Source organism: Saccopteryx leptura, chromosome 6, assembly GCF_036850995.1.
Source record: "Saccopteryx leptura isolate mSacLep1 chromosome 6, mSacLep1_pri_phased_curated, whole genome shotgun sequence".
Taxonomy (NCBI): Eukaryota; Metazoa; Chordata; class Mammalia; order Chiroptera; family Emballonuridae; genus Saccopteryx; species Saccopteryx leptura.
The window spans coordinates 111,941,608-111,965,511 of record NC_089508.1 but is presented as its reverse complement, the minus strand read 5'-3'; positions in this window follow the sequence as shown (position 1 = coordinate 111,965,511).

The window sequence follows — 23,904 nt, the reverse complement described above, 5'->3', positions numbered from 1 at the left end:
TGCATGCTTACAGCCTGTCCCCCACATCCAATACAAACTATAAGCGAGCAAACATATATATCATATTTACAAACTTATTTGACCAACACATACTATTTATGATCTATCTTTTCCTTCCATGGAATTTTAATACCATGGGTTTACTGTATAGATATTTTTTTGTGGTGGCCCTTTAGGAGGCCACATACTATTATTATATCTAAGATTCCACATCTCAAATAAGCATTTTCACATCCTTGGACATAATATCATCCTTGTGAGAATACATAACACACAGTGACAATAGAAGGAAGCTCAGCGGGTTGTTACTCAAAACCGTATGTTTTACTGACAGAAAGCGGGGACACTGACAGAAAAGGAACTGATTTGTCTAAAAGGATACATACTTACTATATGTTACAGATAAAATAAAAGAAACATAAGCACAGAATTTTGTCAATTTGCTTTTATGTGCAACTGATATAAATCAAAACAAGCAGTCCCACTGGAAAGGAAAAAACTCATAGTACCCACATGGTGATTAAGTGATGATGTAACTCAGGACACACAAATTATACCTTAGTGTGATATTTTGTTGTAAACAAAGTAAAATTATTTGAAAATTCAAAAGCTACATCTTACTTAGACAATAATTAATAATAGAAAAAGTGTCTTTGCAAGGAACCCAGCCACAGAGACTTAAAAATTCCAACAAAAGGCAAGGCTTGTTTTAAAGGTCAATCATTGATATACTCTTGATATTTTCCTTGAGTTAGAGCTTGTTCAACAAAGTAAGGAGTTCACAGCTGTCAAATGCTGGCATTTCAAAGGGTAAAAGATATCTTTTTGAAATAGTCAGTACAAAAATCTCTTCATGTACAATTATGTATTGAATATCACCCAGAAAAGTGTATTAAAATTTTTCTTTCTTCTTATTTGTGAAACCTGTCTCATTAGAGAGTAATAAAAATAATAGTTACAATCAGAAAGTAAAAATAGCCTTTGAAGTTAATGTCTTTATATTCCTGTTCTAAATAACTGAAAGTTATTTAGCAGAGGATTATGTTAATACCAGAGCAATAAACAATGTATTATGATTAAATTCCAACACATAGAAAAAAAATAAGTCATATTTTTTAAATTTAAAAAAAAACGTACTGCTGAACTACCTAAACCTTGATTTTTCTTTATGAGAAAGTTATCGCTTATTAAATCAAATTCCTTAACAGATTTCTATACTCTTTGGTGTCAGATTTAGTAAAGTATGTTTTTCAAGAAAGATTAAATTTTTCTAAAATTTCAAATCATTGTTATAAAATGAGTTATGCTTTGTTTTTTACTTTATTCATCAGTTTTATCACTGATGAATCTTGCCAAAACTATCAAAATTTTCAGCTGTTCAAATAACTACCTTTTATGTTTGTTAATTATCTCTTTATAAGTTTATTTTATCCATAATGATTTTTCTTGCCTTTATTATCTTTTTTTTATTGTCTCTAGAATTAATTTTGTCTCTATTTTTTATGTCAAACATAATGATTTCAGCCTTTTCTTTTTTAAAATACATATAGTTAAGATTATATATTATTTCTTTATAGCATCTATAAAAATTATATTTTTATCATTTAGTTTAATTTTTCTAATTTTCATATATATATATATATATATATTTTTGTATTTTTCTGAAGCTGGAAACGGGGAGGCAGTCAGACAGACTCCTGCATGCACCCGACCGGAATCCACCTGGCATGCCCACCAGGGGCGATGCTCTGCCCATCTGGGGCGTCGCTCTGCCACAATCAGAGCCATTCTAGCACTTGAGGCAGAGGCCACAGAGCCATCCTCAGCGCCTGGGCCAACCTTGCTCCAATGGAGCCTTGGCTGTGGGAGGGGAAGAGAGAGACAGAGAGGAAGGAGAAGGGGAGGGGTGGAGAAGCAGATAGTGCTTCTCCTGTGTGCCCTGGCTGGGAATCAAACCCAGGACTCCCACACGGCAGGCCGACGCTCTACCACTGAGCCAACTGGCCACAGCCTCTAATTTTCATATTTTATGCATTAGTTATTTAGTAGTGTTTTCTAATTTTTTTTGCAAATAAGAGATCTTTAGAATTATAGTTGTTCCATTGAAGTTGTGTGTGTGTGTTTGTGTCTGCATGTCTTCCCCTACTTGAATGCATAGGGCCTCTGTTATCTGAGACTTGATTTCTTTTTTCTTGAAAATTTTCAAAGAATCTCTTTGAGTTTTGCTCTTGACTCTCTATCTCTCTGACCATAAATGAACTATTTTTAATTTTCACTATGTCTATCATATTCTTTCTGAATTATTTTTTATTTTTCCATGTTTTTGTAAAAAGTTATGTATTTCTTATCTTCCAGTTCACCAATTCTGTCTTCTGCCATTGCCTAATCTACTTTTAAATTTAACTATTGTATCTTGGTTTATTCATTATATTTTTACAGAATTTCCACTTGAGTATCTTTTCTCATAGATTGCCATGTCTGGAGAAATTACTCATCATTATAATTATTTAAAGTTTTTTATTAATTTAAATTTATTGTATTAACATGGTTTCAAGTGTCCCACTTAATAAAACATTCTCACCCCCTAGCCACTTGTCTCCCATTACACCCCTTTTGCTCCCTTCCCCCTAACTCCCTCCCCTTCTTCCCTCTGTGATTTGCTGTCCAGTTATCTGTATCTATGTGTTATATGCACATAATTTCACTAATTCATTCACCTTCTCTAATCCCATCCCCTTATTCCCCTTCCCTCTGACAGTTGTCCATCTGCTACTTATGACCGTGCCTCTGCCTCTATTCCATTCCTCAGTTCACTTTGTTTATTAGATTCCACGTATAAGTGAGATGATATGATATTTGTCTTTCTCTGCCAGGCTTATTTAATTTAGCATAATAATCTCCAGGGCCATACATGCCATGGCAAAAGATAAGATTTCCTTCTTTTTTGCAGCCATATCGTATTCCATTGTGTATATGTACCACTGCTTTTTAATCCACTTGTCCACTGACGGACACTTGGGTTGTTTCCAGATCTTGGTTATTGTAAACAATGCTATAATAAGCATGGAGGTGCATATCTTCCTTTGAATCAGTGATTTGGTATTCTCAGGATATATTCTCACAAATGGGATAATTGGGTCGAAAGGCAACATTATACTGTTTTCCACAGTGGCTGCACCAGTCTGCATTCCCACCAGCAGTGCAGGAGGGTTCCCTTTACTCTAAACCCTCTGTGTCCCCAGAAAGTGGCTAAGCCCCTCAATTAGACCCAACAATAGGCTTGGGCTCAGGGACCCACACTTTAAATGTCCATGCTCCAAGCTTCTTTCCCCTGTGGAATCTCCCTTTCCCCTGTGGAATCTAGCCCAGCAAGGCAGGATATCCAGCACGTAGGCCAGTTTCCTTAAAGTTACACCGTTTCTATAAGGCTGGTAGCCACGGCCACTATCACGGCTGCCTGGCCCACACAGGTTCACATCTGATTCGGACAGAGAATAATGAAACAACGGAGCCCAGAACTGGCAGGCCATTAGCTTTAATCCTAGCTCATACCCAGTGGGCAAGAAATGTACACAGTGGGAAAACACTTCCCTTTCCATTCAGGGCTCCCAAAGCTACTGACTTATTCAAGTTTCTTAGAATGAAAGGGTTCCACCTCACCAGCCTTATTCACCTCTGTTCCTCATCTCCTTCTCTCTGCACAAACTCTGCACAAACTGGCTTCTTCTTCAGCACTCCACCATCTTCGCTGCTTCTCCTCTCCTCCACGTGGCCATTCTCTGCTTTCCTCCAGTATGGGCTTCTCTGTCCCATTTTATAGTGTAGAAATCAAAACATTTAATCCAATATACAAACAATGAAGTCTTTGATACAAAGTCACGTATCTGAGGCATAATGGGATTCCTCATGAAAGTACACCACCCCCTATCATGCAATAGTCAAGGGTGTGGGGAAAAGCTTATTCTTAAAACTAAGCCTTAGGCTATAAGGACCCTGCCTGCTTATAGCCTGTGCCCCACACCCAATGCAAACTATAAATGAGCAAACATACATATCATATTTACAAACTTATTTGACCAACACTATCCAATGCACATGATCCACTATGCCAGTGCTGATTACAGAAAGGAACTTGCCTCAGCTGGGCCAGGTGTGAGGAAACCTTCCTAAGGACACACCACCAGCAAGAGTTGTTAAGTCCTCAACAGATGCTCTTCACAGCTGGTCACTGGGTGTGCCAGCCCTGGGCCACCCTGGAGAGAACCCAGCAAGAGACCTTTAAGAGACACTGCCTGTGACTGGCCCTCAGCAATTTTCTTGAATCTACAAGCAATGCAGGGTTTGTGACTGCCTTTGATGGACACAGATGTACATGTAAATACGAAGCCACACACCTAAGCTGGCTTTTACTCACACTGGGCCTGGGGGAAGGTCTGCTTAAAAGGCCAAATTTTCCTGAGTCTCTGTAAAGCCAGTAGCCAGGGCCAGGGCCACCATCAGAGCAGCCGGGCCCATGCAGGTTCTCATTGGATTCGGACAGTCAGTAAAGAAACAACGGAGCCAAAAACTGATGGGCTGTCATCTTTAATTCTAGCTTGCACCCGGCGGGCAAGTAAAAATACACACTGGACTCCAAAACCCACTCACATTCAGTGCTCACAGAGCTACTGACTTATCCGAGTTTCCTAGAATCAAAGGTTTCTAGCTCACCAGTCTTATTCTCCTCAGTTTCCCATCTCCTTCCTTCTCTCTGCACAAACTCTACACAAACTGGCATCTCACTCAGCACTCCGCCATCTTAGCTGCTTCTCCTGGCCTACTCCATGTGGCCTCCTTCGGCTCTCTGTTCTGCTCTCTCCTCTAATGATAATCTCAGGAACCAAGAGAGCAAGTTCCCGTTCTGCCCCTATTTTATACTGTAGCTTCACAACCTTTAATTCAATATACAAAATAGGGAAGTTTCTAATACAAAGTCACTTCTCTGAGGCATGATTGGATTGTACTGCCCCACATCAAAGAGGGTGGGACATGCTTAATCCCAAAACCAAGCCCCAGGCTACAAAGATCCTGCCTGCCCACAGAGACACACATTAATATCACCTGGACAACGGCCTCCACCTGAGCAGCACCATCTTTAACAAAGTGAGCATAATACATTTTAGCTGCCCAACAGTCTCACCTCTTGCAGCCTCTGTCTGCTGGGTGCTTGTTGGGCTTGGCCACTGAAAAAAAACAACCCTCTGATGGACTCTAGAGCCTGTGGCAATTCAGGGATTAGGAAGGATGGTGGGTGTGGCTCTGCCCCTTAGCCCCAGGTGTCAGTCTGTCCAGATATTTTTCACAGATGTAAGTAGGGTGTGGACTCAGAACTCCAGTTGGTGTCACCTCTGACACCCAGGATGTGGTTTGTCTACAGCCCTGACAGTTTCTACTGAGTCTCCCATGAGGCAGAAGCACCACAGACTTGGAGCATGCAGGGAAAGCTCTGGCTTCAACTCCAGATAACTGAATCAATGATGGGCCCCCTGCTACTTGTCTTCTCAGAACAACCCTGTCTTCACTGGTGGGGCAGGAGAGACTCCTGAGGGAGGGGAAGTTGCTTTTTCACAGGCTGAAGCTGCTCAGAAGGCCTACTCTACCCAAGAATGTTGTCATCTGTGGTATTAGAGAATAACTAAGCTCAGGGGTTCTGGTGGCCATCCCCCATGGTGTCTCTCCCTGGGCCACCAACTTCACACTCTCTTCATGCAACTCTAGTCTAGCCCTGGGTAAGTGGCTGTGAATGATACTTTCTGGGCCGGCCCTTTAAGATGGAGCCTGTGTCTCTGAGAACTCCTGTCTCTTTCTGGTAGGCAGAAACTTTGGCTCTTTTTACCTCCAAATGCTGTGTGGAGCTGGGCCTGGAGATTAAGACCATCCATTCTGAAGGCGAACCTCCCCACACTGAGAATTCCTTTGGATCCTCAGCCACCCCTCACTCCTGGTAGTAGGGCAGCCCTTTCCACATCTCTGCCCTTCCTACCAGTCTTGGTGTGGCTTCTTCTGTGATCCTTGGTTATAGACTCCTCTTTGCTTAGTCCAAAATTAGTTTTGCAAAATATTACTCTTAAATTAAGTTGTATTCCAATTTGGTCCTAGGAGGCAGCAGTTGGAACATCTGCCTACTCTGTCACCATCTTAGAAATCTCTCATTATTACCTTGAATGATTAGCAAACTACTTAAAGTCTTTGTTTGATTACCCCAACTTCTAGTTCACTTATATGTCTGTTTCTGTATGCCTGTTTTTTATTTTTCACTTAGGTTTCAAGAACTCAGTACTGTTTTTATAAGATTTCACATATGTTTTTTTGAATTCATGATCTTGTGTGTAAAAATTTATAGGACTGATTTGAACACCTGTCTTGTCTAGGATTATTCTCTAAAAGGAAGGATTTCCTTTTCATTCATGGTAGGAAATTTAGATAGTTGCATATAAATTTTACACAATATGGGATAGCCATAGTTTGAAACTCAACTCTTTTTTTTGTAAGAGTTGGCTAGTCTCTGCTTTTGTACTAACTTCTTTGGTAATAGAGTTTCTAAGGTTTTTGAAAGAAATATGAATATGTAATTGTTTTCTTTGCCAATCTCTGATATCCAAATTTTGTGACCCAGTTTTGTAAAATTACTGAAATCTATATTTATTTTCTTGTGTCTTATTGTATTCATTAGTTTTTTTTAGTTTAACTTCTTATACACAATCTTAATAACAAGTCAACAAACTCCTCAAAGTGCAAAATCTTTGATGAAAATTCATGCTTGTATAAAGGCATTTTGTTTTCAATGAAATTGGAACCCTCGCATATTTGGGTGGCTTGTTTGCTCTATGATTACTTGAAACAAGTGTTGGTTGTTTGTTTGTTTTAAAGTTTATTCTCTTTCCTAGATTTTGTTGGAGAATGAATTGGTTCCATGACAAATAATTTTACCATTACTAGAAGTGGAGTATTTATATGCAAATTACCATGTGGAAAATAGGTACATTTTTTTATTTTAATTATCAAAAGGAGGCTTAGTTCTCTGACTGTAGAATTATTGAAGGGTATTTTATTGACAATCAAATATAATAAAGTTTGAAACTGGCTAATACTTTAAAAGCAAAGTCATATGTACTGACCCAATATTTAGAGAGCTAATTAGATGTCATTTTCTGATTCCAGACCCAGGCTCTGAACCACTCAGTACAGTTTTATAACACACACTTCAGTTTACAAAATATTCTCTGGGGCACTGTGGTTAAGTGCGTAGCTCTTTTTTACTGTTTAAGAAATCATAGCAATAGTTCCTGGCTAAAAGGTCAGTATTTTAATATTGTCATATGCATGTAAATGACAGAATAATATTTTAGTGATCTGCTTATTAAAAAACTACTAAAAAAATAAAGCCTTCTTTAAAATCACATTTTACTTTTACCTTTTCTTCTTGCTCTGAAGTATGTAGCTTTATTTTCTGTAACCACACTGTTGAATCTGTGTCTTTATGTATGTAACTTACATGATTCATTTGGAGCCAAATTTTAACACACATAAATATGCACGTATATATACCATAAAACACATTTCTAACCAAACTCAAAGCTTATAACTGAGTCTCCTGCTTCCCTCCAATACACCAAATATGTTTGTAATAAGTTGTGTGATAGATCTATGACTTAGAAATAATATATAATCCATCATTTTTTTCTTTCATTATTGTGTTCCAGTGCTTATTATCAATTACTGTCAGAATGTAAAAACAGCTGTCAAAATCCAAATAATTTAATGCCATTAATAACGAAAGTCATAAAATGTGTGGGAATAATTTACTTTTAAGCAAAGCCTTCATAGAAAATAAATTCTTTCCTGTACCAGATATAGCATTCTATTTTATGTGTAAAAGACATTAAAAGCTAAAGTATGAAAAAAAAAAGAAAAACAAATTATGCAATATATCTTTTGGTCTTTATATCTGTTGAATATTTTAAAACTTTCTTATAGATGCTTTTTAAAAGTTTTTTTTATCTTCTCTTTGAATAATATAATAGAATGCTAAGTACATATTCTTCTTTCATTTCCAAAATATAAATATAACCACATTTTTATTACAAATAGTCTCCAAAAATATATAGGATGACTACAACAGGGCAGCAAATTTGATTTTATGAGTATGATATATTAATTGCTTATGTATAAATTATGTAAAAATAGTCATTTTAATAATATTTTACAAATGAGCAAAATAATAAAACATTTTGTGATAGCAGTTTTGTTTTTCTCTAAATCATGTGGACAATATTTTAGGTTTATTGAAGTAGATTTAATCAGTTCCATATTTATTAAGTTTGTTTAATTTATCTTTGCTACTTACACAACATTTCCTGTCAATTGCATCAGAAAGAACCAAACTGGAATAGTTTGAAGCACAGAATCACTAAAATCTTTTTAAAACAATGTTTTTAAAAAAACTTGAAAATTAGGAGCATAAAGCACATTAACAAAAATAAAGTTTTATATATATATCTCTGCCTGAAATAATGATTACATGTTGGAGACTTGATAAGCAATTGTGCACGTTTTAGTAAATAGAGATTCACAATCAAAATTCAGTATTATTCAGCCCCGAATTAACTAAGCATTAATATCAGGGGCACTGCTAGCATCTTAATAAAGAATAATTTTTACTTTTATTTCTGATTCTTTTCTGTGATTGATTACTATACTAACTGTAACATTATTCAGCTTTAAGACATCTACTCCCAAGTACCTTTCATATGGAAGATAGTCTCATTGTAAGGAAACAACATACAATTAGGCTCCAATTGGGTAGAACTAGCCTGTGCTATACAATATCCATACCAAAGCCCATATTCTTTTTTATTGTACCAGGTCTTTATATTCTATATTAGAAAATGTATCTGTGTACTTTACCATATGTAAGCTGCACTTTATTTAACATTATTAATGAAGCAGTTTAATATTAACTAGAATTTGAAGGATACAAAACAAAACCTTATTTTAAATATAAAAGCAAATTTGGTAATCAATACTCATTGAAGACACTAATTTTTACCGTACTATTAAAGCAATTATTAAACTATTTTTATTATTTTATATATTTGCTTATTTAAATATTTTCAATTAAAAATGATATAAAAAATTATTCCAGTTATATTTTTCCCTCCAGTACCTTGGTACCTTGGTTGACTAAATTTCCTCACCAACTAAAAACTGTAATTAATATTAGCACTTTTTTTTATTTTTCTGAAGCTGGAAACGGGGAGAGACAGTCAGACAGACTCCCGCATGCGCCCGACCGGGATCCACCCGGCACGCCCACTAGGGGCGATGCTCTGCCCACCAGGGGGCGATGCTCTGCCCACCAGGAGGTGATGCTCTGCCCCTCCGGGGCGTTGCTCTGCCGCGATCAGAGCCACTCTGGCGCCTGGGGCAGAGACCAAGGAGCCATCCCCAGCGCCCGGGTCATCCTTGCTCCAATGGAGCCTTGGCTGCGGGAGGGGAAGAGAGAGACAGAGAGGAAGGAGGAGGGGGTGGAGAAGCAAATAGGCACCTCTCCTATGTGCCCTGGCTGGGAATCAAACCCGGGACCCCCGCACGCCAGGCCAACGCTCTACCGCTGAGCCAATCGGCCAGGGCAGCACATTTTTAATTCTACATTTTATTTGACCATTTTATTTTCTTATTTTATGATTAATATATCTATAAACATATGTATTTCTATTTTTTGATTAATATATCTATACACATATGTATTTATATGAAGACAATTTTTATTAAAAGTGACTACTAATGAAACTTAATTGTGTTTGTAATTTATTTTGATATTTACATGAGGGCCTAGATAAAACTATAGATACCAAAGATACCCTCGTACCTTAAACACGACAGGAAACTGTACATGTTTACATCAAATGATTTTTTACTTAAGAGAGAAGAATATGGAAGAAAATAACAGGTGTTTTAGCTCTCCAAGGAAATAAAATTAATGGGCAAATTTTTATTTTGCAGAGAACAACAGAGGATGGAAGGACACATAATATATATTAACTAAGGAATATATGAGAAGTCATTTGGCTTGATGTAAATAGATAAGTTCTGTATGCAGTTTTCAGTAATGCAAGAGTAAGAACATCTGGCAGAATCTTTATGCTGCTAAATTTACCTAGCTAATACCTAATTAATATTAATATTAATATTTAATATACCTAATTATATTAATTAATATTAATATACCTAATTAATAATTCTCTATATACAAGGGTACTATCAAGGGAATCTGATAAACTAGACTACACTGACCAAAACAACTATTAGGCCAAATGTAACTGATGGGGGTAGGTCTCTAGGAGTGAGTGACCATGACACTGAAAAGATAAAAAACTGTGCAGAAGGATACATTACCAGTTGTAAAATAGTATTTTGCATAATTCAAAGAAATAGTGTGCCAGACTTTGTATATAACTATCTTAAAGAGAAAATAGAATCAAAACATCTCAAAGATCACAAATATGTAATTCTGACTTACTAATCACATATTGTACAGATTTGTTAACTTATTAAACAAGTATTATTTATTTACTTCCAACTTTTAGGCACCATCTTCTCTGTGGCAAAAGAGAAGAAAAGGGAAGGGAAGGGAAGGGAAGGGAAGGGAAGGGAAGGGAAGGGAAGGGGAGGGGAGGGGAAGGGAGGGGAGGGGAGGGGAGGGGAGGGGAGGGGAGAGGAGGGAAGGGAAGGGAAAGGAAGGGAACAATTTAGAAAAAGAAATAAAAAGAAATTTATAGTAGTTTAGGATGCCTAAAAAAACCAGTGTATTTTTACATAAAGTTTTTATTTAGTTCAGATTTTTATTTAATATGTACTAACAATGGGAAAAAAAAGGATAAAAAGTCTTAAGATACCTTGAGAAAATATATGGAGTTACAAGAAAAATACTGGAAAGAAAAATAGTCATTTCTATTTAACCCATTAAAAAATCATCCTAGAGAAGAATTTGGTAAATTGTCTTTTTAAAACTGCAGTTACCCAATTTGCTGAACTCATCAGTGTACAATTAAGATTTTTTTTAGTAAGAGATAAATATTTGAATCTATAACCATAATGACTGGTTATCTGATGATACTGCCAACATTTTCTTAGCAAACAATAAAATGGTAGTTCATATGACTATACTATTGTTGCTATTTCTTATAGGCAAAATAAATTATTGCATACTATAATTCTAATTGCTATTGATTTTATATACACTTGCTTATTGGTATGTGAACTACATAGTATTAATGCATAGTAATATCTTTATTTTTATCTGTATATTCATTCATTCAACAAATATTATTGAGCATCTATTTCCACAATGCCTAATACTGTGAAATGTCAAATATAAATCAGAATTCCCTGACAGACCAAATATAGATTGTGAGAGGAAAAGATAAAGCCAAGAATGACATTAACATATTTTTCCTAAGCAAAATTACCCTATGGATTTATAAGTATGAATTAGAAAAAGAAAAAACAATTGATTTAATGAAAATGAAATATACAGAAACATTGTGATAACACACAAGAATTAAAACTTTGGGACTACCTCAGATGATTCACATAGAACCAAAAATAAGTAAATAAAAGAATAAAAATGAGAAAGAATATTTAGATTTAAAGTTTATAAAATGTAAGAGAAAGGAAATAGTAGCAATAGAAAAATAATTAAGCTAAAAGAAATCCCACAAGGTGGAAAAGATAAAATAAGTCCCCCAGTCAATGAAAGGAAGGAATTACAGTGTGAGCTTAGATATACAATAGCCCACATGTATTAATGATGTCAGATTTGAAGCAAAGAGTGTTCTAAAATCAGATGGTTCAGTTGTGTTCACAACTAGAGGAATAGGATTGGTGAGAATGATAGTGGAGTTCCATTTAGAATCTGAGCCTTGGGAATGAAAAGTAACTAAAATGGCGGAAAAGTGCAGAGAAGAGACCGACTTTGTATGTGCATAATAATATGCATGGATTAATGCACAGTAATATCTTGAGATAAGATGCTAGATGTGTTGTAGAAAAAATTGTATCTGCAGAAAATTATTTTGATTTCCTCCTTTGGTCCAAAAATAACTTAAATACCCTTTATATTCCCAATACAAAAGAGAAGAGTGTACTTGTAAGGACAACAACTACATGTGACATAGTAATAGTTTTAAAATACTAGTTGATAATTTATTTCTGAAATTGGCTCTTCCCCTCCCCCATTCCATCATTTCATTCAATTAAGCAGATTTGGAATCATTATCTCAGAATTAGATGAAAAACAGAGAATACTCTGTCTTTACCAATTTTTGTTGCCAAAGGACTGAAGTCCTTTTTTAAAATGTCAGAGAGCTTCTCACACATTTAAATGCCTCAGAGAGTAAGGCGGGGACTTTTTAAATGTCACACTGAAGCTTGTTAGGGTGGTGCTACTGGAGTCTAGTGGGTAGAAACCAGAGGTGTTATTAAACATTCTATAATGCACAAGACAGTCTCACCACTCCTAACAAAGAATTATCTAGCCAAAATATCAGGATTGCTGAAGTTGAAAACTGTTCTCTTAGTTTTGTAAGAAGACAAGAAAAATATTGATAAGTAAAGAGAATAGAGACAGTGGCAGATTATGAAGGAAGAATCCATTTCTCTGGCAAAGCCCTGGATATTATGAGGACATCTTGTATCACAAGCTGACATCTAGATGCATGGCACAACCATAGTAAAGGACTGTGCACTGTGCTCAGGAAAATCTTGTCTGAGTCTGGCATAATAATGGTGCTTCTGTATGTCAGGGAAGCTGTGGAATGATCTCATGTCTCAGAGCACAAAAAAAAAAAAAAAAAAAGTGGAGAGAGGGGCAGGAGCTGAAAATGCTAGGCATAAGACAGAGACAGGGACCTCAGTGAAGAACCCGATAAAGAACCTGAGACAAAGGCCAGAGAATACCCTTTACAGTGCCAATCATGCAACCTAGTTGTGTCTTGAGATGGGTACAGAAAGCCAAGGCCTGGAGGAGAACTCTTCAGTGAGTCTAAAGAGGCGCTCTTCAGCAACAGAGGAGCATTTTCCCAGGAAGAGAGTTAAGTTTATGGAAACATTTTTGTATGAAGAAAAACTTTCACAGAAATAAGCTTAAAAATAATTTAATTTCAGATAATTACACTTGAGCTGAGGACTTTGCTGTAAATGCCAAATGTTAAAATTACTCAAGCTAAACTTAAATACATCAGGTTAGTAAATAGAGAAATTCTTCACTATCCCCAAGAACAGGGTTTTTAATATTGGATGATGGATAGGTTAAAAGTCTGTATGTATTTGTTGCTGTTATTTTTTGCTTTCTTTTTATTTTATTTGTTTTTAGTTTAAACAATCTAACTTAAATGGCTGGTATTGAAAACACTGAAGGGATGCCATTTTGCAAATTTGTATTCTTTTATTATCACTCTAGCTGAAGATTTCTGGCAGAGCTTGCACAGATAACAGTAGATTAAAAGTTTTTGTTTGAGTAACCTTTCCTCTTTATACCCTGGTTCTGTAAGGATATCAACATTCTAACTCTTTCTAAGGCACAATTTAAACATCTTTTAAAACATCATATTCATCAAAAGTGAAAAGGCATGCCTTTACAGGATAATAATTAAATTTCCTAAGCACTAAGTATTGGCTAGCTATTGCACTAGGACTTTGCATGTGTTAATTCATTTAATACTTGCAACAACAACACTATGAAGAAGCTTATGCTATCATTCCTATTTTATACATAAAGGAACTGATGTGTAGAGATGTTAAGCAATAAAAAATATGACTAATCAATAAAAGCTAAGAGTGGAGATCACTATTCAAACCCAAGCAGTTTGGCTGCAGAGTATACTGTGGTTGCTAGAAGCCTCCCTCCAGTCCATGATAAAATTTCCCTGAAGCTGCCAAATGACACTTCTATCTTATATCATTAATATTAGCTGCAAGAAAACTGAAAATGAAATCTTTGTTTTGGAAATTCATGTACCCAGGTAAATATTTAATGCTGTGAAAGAGGAGAAATCAGAATTAGAAACAACTAAAAGTCTGCTTCTGGCTAATTAAAATAAATATTTATTATATCTTCTATATATTATCTTCATCTTGCCCTGCTAGGGCAAACATCATATTGATAACTTGTCTAGATGATCTGCACCAGAATCCTACAGCATATTCTCTATATGTTACTTGATTAATATTGAAATAAGTTATCTATTAAAATAATTTTAAAGTAAAAAAATAAGTTGTTTTATTATCAAAATTTCCTACATATATTTTTAATATATTTTTAAATTTCAGTTGACATATAATATCATATTAGTTTCAATGATTAAATATTATATAAGTTACTAATTGCTCATCCTGATTAATCTCATACTCATCTGACACCCTACATAATTATTACAATATGATTGACTGTGTTCCCTATTTGGTGTTTTACATCCCCATTACTATTCTATAACTACCATTTTGCACTTCTTCATCCCTTCACCTTTCTCACCTTCCCCAACACCCTGTTCATCTGGCAACCTTAAAATGTTTTCTGTATCTATGAGTCTGTTTTTATTCTGTTTGTTCATTTTGTTTTTTAGGTTCAATTGTTAATACATATGTATTTATTACCATTTTACTGTTCTTTTTTTTGTGTGTGTGTGATTTTGATCTTTTCTTTTTCTTCTTCTCCTTAAAGAAGACACTTTAACATTTCGTGTAATACTGGTTTGTTATATGTCTTTGCTTTTCATCACTTTGAATATTTCTTGCCAATCCCTTCTGGCCTACAAGGTTTTATTGAGAAATCAACTGACAGTCTTATGGGAGCTCCCTTGTAGTTAACCTACTATTTTTCTTTTGCTACTTTTAAGATTCTCTCTTTGTTTTTTAACCTTTTGCATTTTAATTTTGATGTGCTTTGGTGTGGGTATTTTTGTGTTCATCTTGTTTGGGACTCTCTATGCTTCATAAACATATATGTCTATTTCCATCTCCATGTTAGAAAAGTTTATTGTCATTATCTTTTCAAATAGGTTTCAATTTTTTTTTCTCTCTCTTTTCTTTCTGGTACCTCCATGATGTGCATGTTGGTCTGCTTGAAGTTGTCCCAGAGGCTCCATATGCTATACTAATTTTTTTTTTTTTAATTTTATGTTTGCTGTTCTGATTGGGTGTCTTTGCTTCTTTATATTTCAAATTGCTGATTTAAATCTTGGGATCATGTACTTTACTATTGATTCTTTGTAAATTATTCTTCATTTCAATTAGTGTTTTATTTCAGACTATTTTTTGTATGGTTTTCATGTTCTTTTTTATGTTGTTGATGTTCTTACTAAATTCATCTGCTTTTTTCCTAAGTTCATTGAGTATCTTTATAACAAGTGCTCTGCATCTAGTAGATTCTTGTCTCCATTTTGTTTAGTTCTTTTTCGGTAGTTTTGTTCTTTGTTTTTTATTATTTAGGACATGTTTCTTTATCTCTTTATTTTGGCAGCCTCCCCTGTTTTTTCCTATCCATAGGTAGAGCTGCTAGGACCATCATGCATAATCAACTGTGCAGATGCCCATCTCACAGATCAGGACTTGCTTCAGTGGAGCTCTGGTGGCCACTGAATCTTCCCCGTGAGTGTGTCACTTGTGGATGTGTTTGGGTGGTACTTCCATGTGGTCTGAAGCTGTCCACTGGGTATACTGGCTCTGGGACCTCCAGGGAGGTGCAGGCCAAAGTCTGCCCAGAGTCACAGGCCAAAGTCTGCCCAGAGTCACCTGGTGTGAGCTACAAAACAACCTGCAGATGGCTGCTACTTGTACTGGGCTTGAAAATGCCTGGGATGAGCAAAGCTGTGAACCAAGTCTGACTGTTTCTAGTACCAGGCTTGGAGCCTCTTATCTAGAGGTATAGGACAAGTCAAGGATAGATGTTGCCTTTTTGAGAGATTTTAGGAAAGTCTAAAGCATGAGCCAAGACAGGTCATCATATGAAAAAGTCACTTGAAACAACTAGAATAGACCCATAATTTGGGTGAAACCAGTCTCAGGGAACCACCAGGGTGGGCAAACAGTGTGTACCAGGTTGATGGAATTTCAGATATGGTGCCTGCCAGCTGGTTTTGTGGAGGGAGGGCTCAGAAAAAAAGGACAGGCCTTTGCCAGCACTTCTGTCTGGAAGAAAGCTGCCCCTCCAGTCTTTCCTTGATGTGGGACAATTCAGTTTCTCCTTGTACGTCTCTGTTGCCCTTTGAGGTCCAGTGTTGGAGCTCAGAGTGAGTGAGTCCAAGTAAGTCTGTGTGCAGGCTTTTTAATAGGAATGCCTGGGATTCCAGCAGTGCTCTGTCTCACTCAGCCACAGAATGACCTGGTTTTTATAACGAGAAGTTTGGGGAACTTCTCTTTCAGCTACTAGAACCCTAGGCTGGGGGGACCTGTTTTGAGTTTGAGAACCCTTGCTCTTCAGAGGGAAATTCTGCCAAGATATCCCTCTAGACTTTTATTTAACACACGTGGGTGAGTGACCATCCTGTTCCACAACTCTGCTCCTCCTACCAGTCTTAATGGCTTCTTTACATCTTTAGTAGGACTTTTATTCAGCTAGATTTCAGGTGGTTCTGAATGATAGTTGTTCTGTAGTTTAATAGTAATTTTGATGTGATTGTGGGAGCATGAGAGCACTGTATTTATTTACATTGCCATTTTGACTGGAAGCCCTACATCTATTATTAAGAGACACTTGTATAGAAATGCCTGATCCATGATTTCAAGATAAGCATATAAGTGACACCATCTTTTTGGTAAAATATCAGCATTGATGAAATTAACAACAAAAAATACCATGTATAGTCTGTGCAATTATTTTCTTTGTCATATGAAACCTAATATATTTTGTGATTTTCAAAGAAATCATGATCTCATTTTTGTGTATTTATTGTCTTGTATTAAGAATATTTGATGCCACAACTAGTCTTCACTGCCATTTCTGGTCGTTGTTGTGTGGGAAAGCATTTAAGTATCTTATAATGTGCTATTTTTATAAATTGCCAAGCCTTTCTTAATAGTTTTTCAGGAGCTGTACTTTTTTTACTTATTTATTTACTTTTATGTAGATAAGCAATATATAATACTGAAGACTGTGACATTCTTTTCAAACAGATATAAAACATAATCTCTTTTTCTATTCTCATTGCATTACTTAAAAGAGCATTTATTTTTCTATTTTTATTTTTTATTGAATTTAATATGGTGACACTGGTTCACAACATCATACATTTCAAGTGTATAACTCAACAAAGTGTCTGCACATTGCATCCATTCATCACTTTAAACAAAGTCTCTTTCCACCTCATTCTCACTCTTTACCCACTTCCTTCTACCCCCTTTTCTCTGCCTATTACATTTTTTTCTGCATCTGTTATACATATATATGTTTATATATATTAATTTATTTATCCATACTATATAAATATTTTTTTCTTCAGCCAGGGAATGTTTACTATCTGAAAAGTGGTGCTCTTTCAGAAGGGAGAGCTGATTAGACAGTGACTGGTCCTCTACCCCTGCATCTGAGAGAAGGCTGGAATAGAGCTTCATCCACAGGAGCAAAGACAAACAGCACCCAGCTGTCTTCCTGCTATCCACCCTGTCTTACCTCCAACATTGTCCACAGATCGTGGCTAATAGGGCCATCAGGGCAGTAGCCCTGCTTACATCTGGAAGGTCAGTTTATCTCCTATGGTGGCTAGCTTATTGATCTTCCTGTGTCATTCTTTGGTTATGATTTCCTCTAAATCCTTGCCAACTCCATTAATGAGCCTGGCCTGTCCCATCTTCAGGTCTACCACTTTGCAGAAACACCCTGTCGGGTATTCCACTCCTCCTTGGTCATGGGCTTCCTGGCCTGGATGTGAGATATATATATATATTTCAGTCCCTTCACTTTCTCCTATTAAACCCCTATCGCCCCTCCCCTTTGATAGCTGTCAGTCTGTTCCATGTTTCCATGCTTCTGTTTCAGTTTTGCTCATAATTTTATTCTCTTCATTAGATTCCACCTGTAAATGAGATCATATGGTATTTTTCTTTTTATGACTGGCTTATTTTACTTAGCATAATATTTTCCAGGTCCATCCATGCTATCACAAAAGGTAAAACTCTTTTCTTTCTTTCTTTCTTTCTTTCTTTCTTTCTTTCTTTCTTTCTTTCTTTCTTTCTTTCTTTCTTTCTTTCTTTCTTTCTTTCTTTCTTTCTTTCTTTCTTTCTTCTTTCTTTCTTTCTTTCTTTCTTTCTTTCTCTTTTCTTTCTTTCTTTTTTCTTTTTTTCTTCTTTTTTTTACATTGAGTAGTATTCTATTGTGAAAATGTACCACAGATTTTATTTTTATTCACTCAACTACTGATGAACTTGTGGGCTGCTTCCAGATCTTGGTTATTATAAATAATATTGCAATGACCATAAGGATGCATATATTCTTTCAAGTTAGTTTCCTTTTTTTTGGGGGGGGGGGGAGGAATTATATTTCCAGTAGTGGGACTGATGGGTCAAAAGGCAGTTCTATGTTTAATTGTTCTAGGAAACTTCATACTTTTTTTTCACAGTGGCTATACTAGTTCAGTCTGCATTCTCATCAACAGTGCACCAGGGCTCTCTTTTCCCCACATTCTTACCAGCATTTATTGTTTGTGCATTTATTGATGAGTGCCATTCTGACAAGCTTAGGTGATCTCTCATTGTGGTTTTAATTCACATCTCTCTGATGATTAATGACATTGAACATTTTTCTTTTTCTTATGTCTATTGGCCATCTGTATGTCCTCTTTGGAGAAGTATCTATTTAGGTTCTTTGTCCATTTTTTAACTGAGGTGTTGATCTTCATGGTTTTGAGTAGTATCTGTTCTTTATAGATTTTGAAAATTAGCCACTTATTAGGTGTGTCATTGGCAAATGTGTTCTCTAAATTCACTGGGTTCCCTTTCCATTTTATTGATAATTTTTTTTGCTGTGCAAAAGTAGTGGTGTAATTTTATTTGTTAATTATTTTGTTTGTTTTCCTTTCTCAAGAGATATCTGCAAAAATATTGCTATAAGAAATGTCTGGAATTTTATTGCCTCTGTTTTCTCTAAGATTTTATTGATTTCAAAACTTACATTTAAGATTAATGGATTACTTTCATCCATTTTGAATTTATTCTTGTTTATGGTATAAGATGGTGGTTTAGTTTTATTTTTTTTCCATGTATCTAATTTTTCCAGCACTGTTTATTGAAGAGAATGTCTTTATACCATTGCATATTCTTGCCTCCTTTGTCAAATATTAATTAACTATAAATTCAAGAGTAACTATAATGAGTTTCATTAAAATATGTCTTTCATCATTTCAATCAAAGGTAGTATCCAATAGACTCTTTTTAAAAAGGTAAAATTTCAAGTTGTGTTAAAAGTGAAGTATAGTTATCTCTGTTTTGTACACTAAAGATTAATGGTGGAGTAGCTCTGTTACTTAGAGCAATATTCTTCTCTGCCAAGGTTGAGGGCTCAATCCCTGGTCAGGACAGAAACATGCATCAACCAATAAATGCATGGATATGTAGAACAACAAATTAATGTTTTTTTCTCTCTCTCTCTAAAATCAATCAATAAAAAAGTAAAAAAATAAGAGAAATATAAATATCAAGAAAACAAAACCTGCATGTGAGCAAACACATAATGAGTTTTTGATGTTTCAGTGATAAAATTAGACTTCGCCCGACCTGTGGTGCCTCAGTGGGTACAGTGTAGACCTGGAATGCTAAAGTCACTTGTTCAAAATGCCAAGCTTATCTGGTCAAAGCACATGATAGAAGCAACTACTACCAGTAGATGTTTCCTGCTCCTTTCTCTCTCTACTATCTCTAAAAATCAATAAATAAAGTCTTTAAAAATTTTTTTTAAATGAGATTTAAAATTATATTTATGGTGCTGAATGTATATTATATTGATTGCATATTACTTGCAACAATATAAGACCAATTAAATATCAGTAATAACAAATTATTTTTAAACATTTAAGCTCCACATCTTAAAAACTGTTTTTTTATATATTTAGTGTGCATATAGAGATGTTTCAAGAAATATAATTTTTCTATGTATTTCTTAGCCTCTAAAAGTATATTATTACAAACAAAATACATGAACTATTATATGAAGGACAGTAATATTTCTTCCTCTTGAATTTTGTATAATATGGAGGTAAAAATAGATAAAAGGGTAGAAAAGATAAGACATTTTATCACTAGTGAATTATTCTCCACTGCATATTATGACAGTGGAGACTGGAGCATATATTCTGTTATAATCCCCACTATTATTTCTATTATTAAGAAGGAAATGAAATGAATGAAGTAAGAACTATACCAAAGGACCACACAAACATTTTGGGCTGAAGGCAAGCTACAGAATCAGGAATCAGAGGGTTGAGGAAGTGATTTATAGAGCTACATTCAAAAAGAATCCTTCAACGAATAAATTAAAAAGTGAAAGTGTAGATTATTCTGTCCACTTACTATCCTTGATGAACTGACCATTGTTTTACCAGTCTAATCACTGCTGAGGCACTTGAGTAGTGAAGGTTGTTAAAAAGCCTTTCTTGCAGAAAGTCAACTTCTCTAAGTTTATTTCTGATTCCCATGCAGCTTTCTGAGTATTGTTTTCTTTCAAACATAAAGCTTTGGTGCTAATGAATATCACACCATTTGTCTGTTTTCTTTGGTGACACTGCTGATGGATAGGTCATTTTTGAATTAAGGTTTTTTCTGCCACTGATTCTCACTATGTTATCTCATTCTTCCCTTTTTTTCATTTTGCTTCTTAACCCATTGTTAAACTCTGTCAGTTTAAAACTACTAAGTGTATACAAAAAAGTGTATAATTTCTCAGACTATTTATGCTAAAACAAACAAAAAATTTGTCTGAAACTGGCAAATTCAGGAGAGGCAGTCATTTGTTTCAACTTTTCTCCCCCATCTTTCTCTCTCTCTTCTTGTCTCTCTCTCTCTTCCCCTCCTGCAGCCATGACTCAGTTGGTTTGAATGCATCAGCCTGGGCACTGAGGATGACTCCGTGAAACCTCAATCACTGCTATTGAAAATAGCTCGTTGCAAGCATGGCCCCAGATGGGCAAAGCATAAGCCCCAGCTGGGAGTACTAGGTGGCCCTGGGTGGGGTGCATGCAGAAGTCTGTCACTATTTCCCTTCTCTCACTTAAAAAAATCTACATAGTCAGAGGCTTTAAAATCAGGAGAAAACAAATAAAGGTGTCTTATTTGAGAGGAATACATGGATATAAATATATTGAAGACTCTGATAGATATGTTATGTTCATAACTCCTAAAACAGTATTTTATAAATAGTAGCCCCTCAGTAAATATTTGTTGAAATGAATAAATGTATAAATATGCAAAGACTCTTAAGATATGACTATGTAGATTTTTTAAAATATAAGGTGGAGTCTAGTCCTCTTCAATACCTAAAAGTTTTTTAGAAAGGAAACACTTATAGAAATCAAGTTTTGTGTCAGAAAAACTAAAGGAATAAATCCACAATTTATCTGCAGATGTCTGACTACTCATCTATTTTTGCTTATAGCTTACTCAAATTTCTGTAAACAAATTCAAGGGAAAATAGAAATTTATTGTAAGGTGGTGGGCAATGAGAGAAGGTCATGTGAGAAACCAGACTTGGGAACTTTGGCTAGAACCGCCCACATCTATGCATGCCAAAAGAAACTTCCCAGGAGTCCTTTGGAAAAGATTGACTGTCTGCCAGCCAGTGAGATTTCACCACATCATATTAGCTCAACCACCTTAGATAGAACCCTTTAAATATTCCCCACGTGGTTTCATCAATGTGACTTCTCTGGTCTTCATCCCCAGGACCAGAGAATATTGTCTGGGAAGTGCTGTACTAAATAAAGCTTTTGCTATTCCACACTTCGTGGCTACACCCTTCCTTCTTCCTCGGAGGAAAAAATACCTTACATTTGGTGCCAAAACCTGGGAGGAGTTAGAAGTCCACAAGGACCGTCCTCCCCCCTTCCCCTCCGAAAAAGAAACAGGATCTCCGACTTTCCACACACTTCGGCACATGGTGCAGTAAGTCTCCTACCTACAGCCTCCCCTCAGTTCTTTCCGCCGAGACTCCCAGTCCATAATCGCAGCTGCGTCAGGGACCTCTTTTCCATTCGGATTGAGTGTGTGCCCATGGAGACGTTCCAGGCACATCCACTTTACTTAACTGTCCAGTAGCCAGAGCTTGAGTTGCAGAACGCCAATTCTCATCTCTGACCACTCTGAGAATTGAGGGTGGCCATAGAGGCACAGGCTCCTGGAGTACCTTTCCTCCCTAAAGAAAAAGAAACTATTCTTCTCTGCTGTGGCCAGGCTACAGAACCCACTGGATAATAGAACCAGGTGACCTCCAAAAGGGACTTTTGGTTTTAACATCCTCACCAATTTAACTATCACCAAAAGAAGTTGGGAACTGGTTGGAGATCCCTTACATTCAGAGTTTCTAGTTATTTGCACTCCTGTCCTAATCTCTGTACTGCCTGCTACATGGAGCAGGCCCGTTTTGACCAGAGAAACCTCACCTAAACCCTCCACTTATGATCTTTCCTCCTTTGCCCGACCCCAAACTCTCTCTCACTGATGACTGACCCATGGGGTCACCTCTCTCTTGGAGCCTCTCTCAAATCCGTCTGTGGACCTCTTTTGCTCTAACCTCTTCCCTCCAGGAGTCCCCTCCCCTCCCTTCACTGGATCCTGTTTCTCATTCACCTGCAAATACCAGTCCCTCTTTCTCCTCCCCTGCTGGCCAGGGGCCCCTCCCTTCTCTGCTGTGTTCTTAAGCCCCTCCTCTTTCAGGCTACCCTGTGCCAACCACTGGCACTTACGCTGGTTTTCTGGTTGACCCCATGGCCCAACCCCAATCTTGTTACAGGAAGACCTGGCCCTGTCCTGCCTCTGGCTCCAGCGTTTCTGGCTGGATCTGGGTGCTGGGCTCCCCAGGAGCCACCCTCCTCTTATTCTCACCCCCAAACCCCTATCTGAGACCTGTGAAGACGGCATTTAAAGTTTTTAATAATCACAGCTAGTAGAAACAGGCCGAGGCTGTTCACCCAGCCCGCATGCAGCAGAGGGTAATACTCCAAACCCAGGCTCTTGTGGCAGCCTCAAGGCCCGCAGAGCAACAGGGGCAAGGCACAAGAGGTGCCCAACCCAAGTCCAGGCCGCAAAGAGGAATCTCACCAGGAGCTTGCTTTAAATGTGGCAAGCAAGGTCACTGGCCCTGGCAGAGCCCCTGCCCACAGCTGCCCACTGAGCCCTGCCCTAACTGCAAGCAGCTCAGTCACTGGCAGAGCAATTGCCCCTTTGGGCAACAGGCTCATCCTTAGTGCCTCTATGTGGAGGACAAGTCACCCAAATGGGAGGCCAGGCCAGCCAGCCGGGCCCACCCCTCGAACTCCTAGACCTCATGGACGACTGACATGGCCTGGACTTGGAGATCCCCCATCATCTTCACCAAACCCAGGATAATGCTGCAAATAGTGGGTAAGTCCATTTCATTTTTTGTGGACACAAGAGCTGCCTTCTTTGTTTTGCTATCACACTCTGGGCCTCTAGTTCCCTCATGGGTCTCGGTTATGGGAGTGAATGGGACCCCTTCTTTTCCCCTTCACACACCACCTTTGACATGCAGTTTGGACAGAATCCCCTTTTCACACTCCTTAGTTATGCCATCATATCCTGTACCCCTCCTACATTGGAACACTCTCCAAAGTCTCGAAGCCACTATCCAGCTGACAACATCTT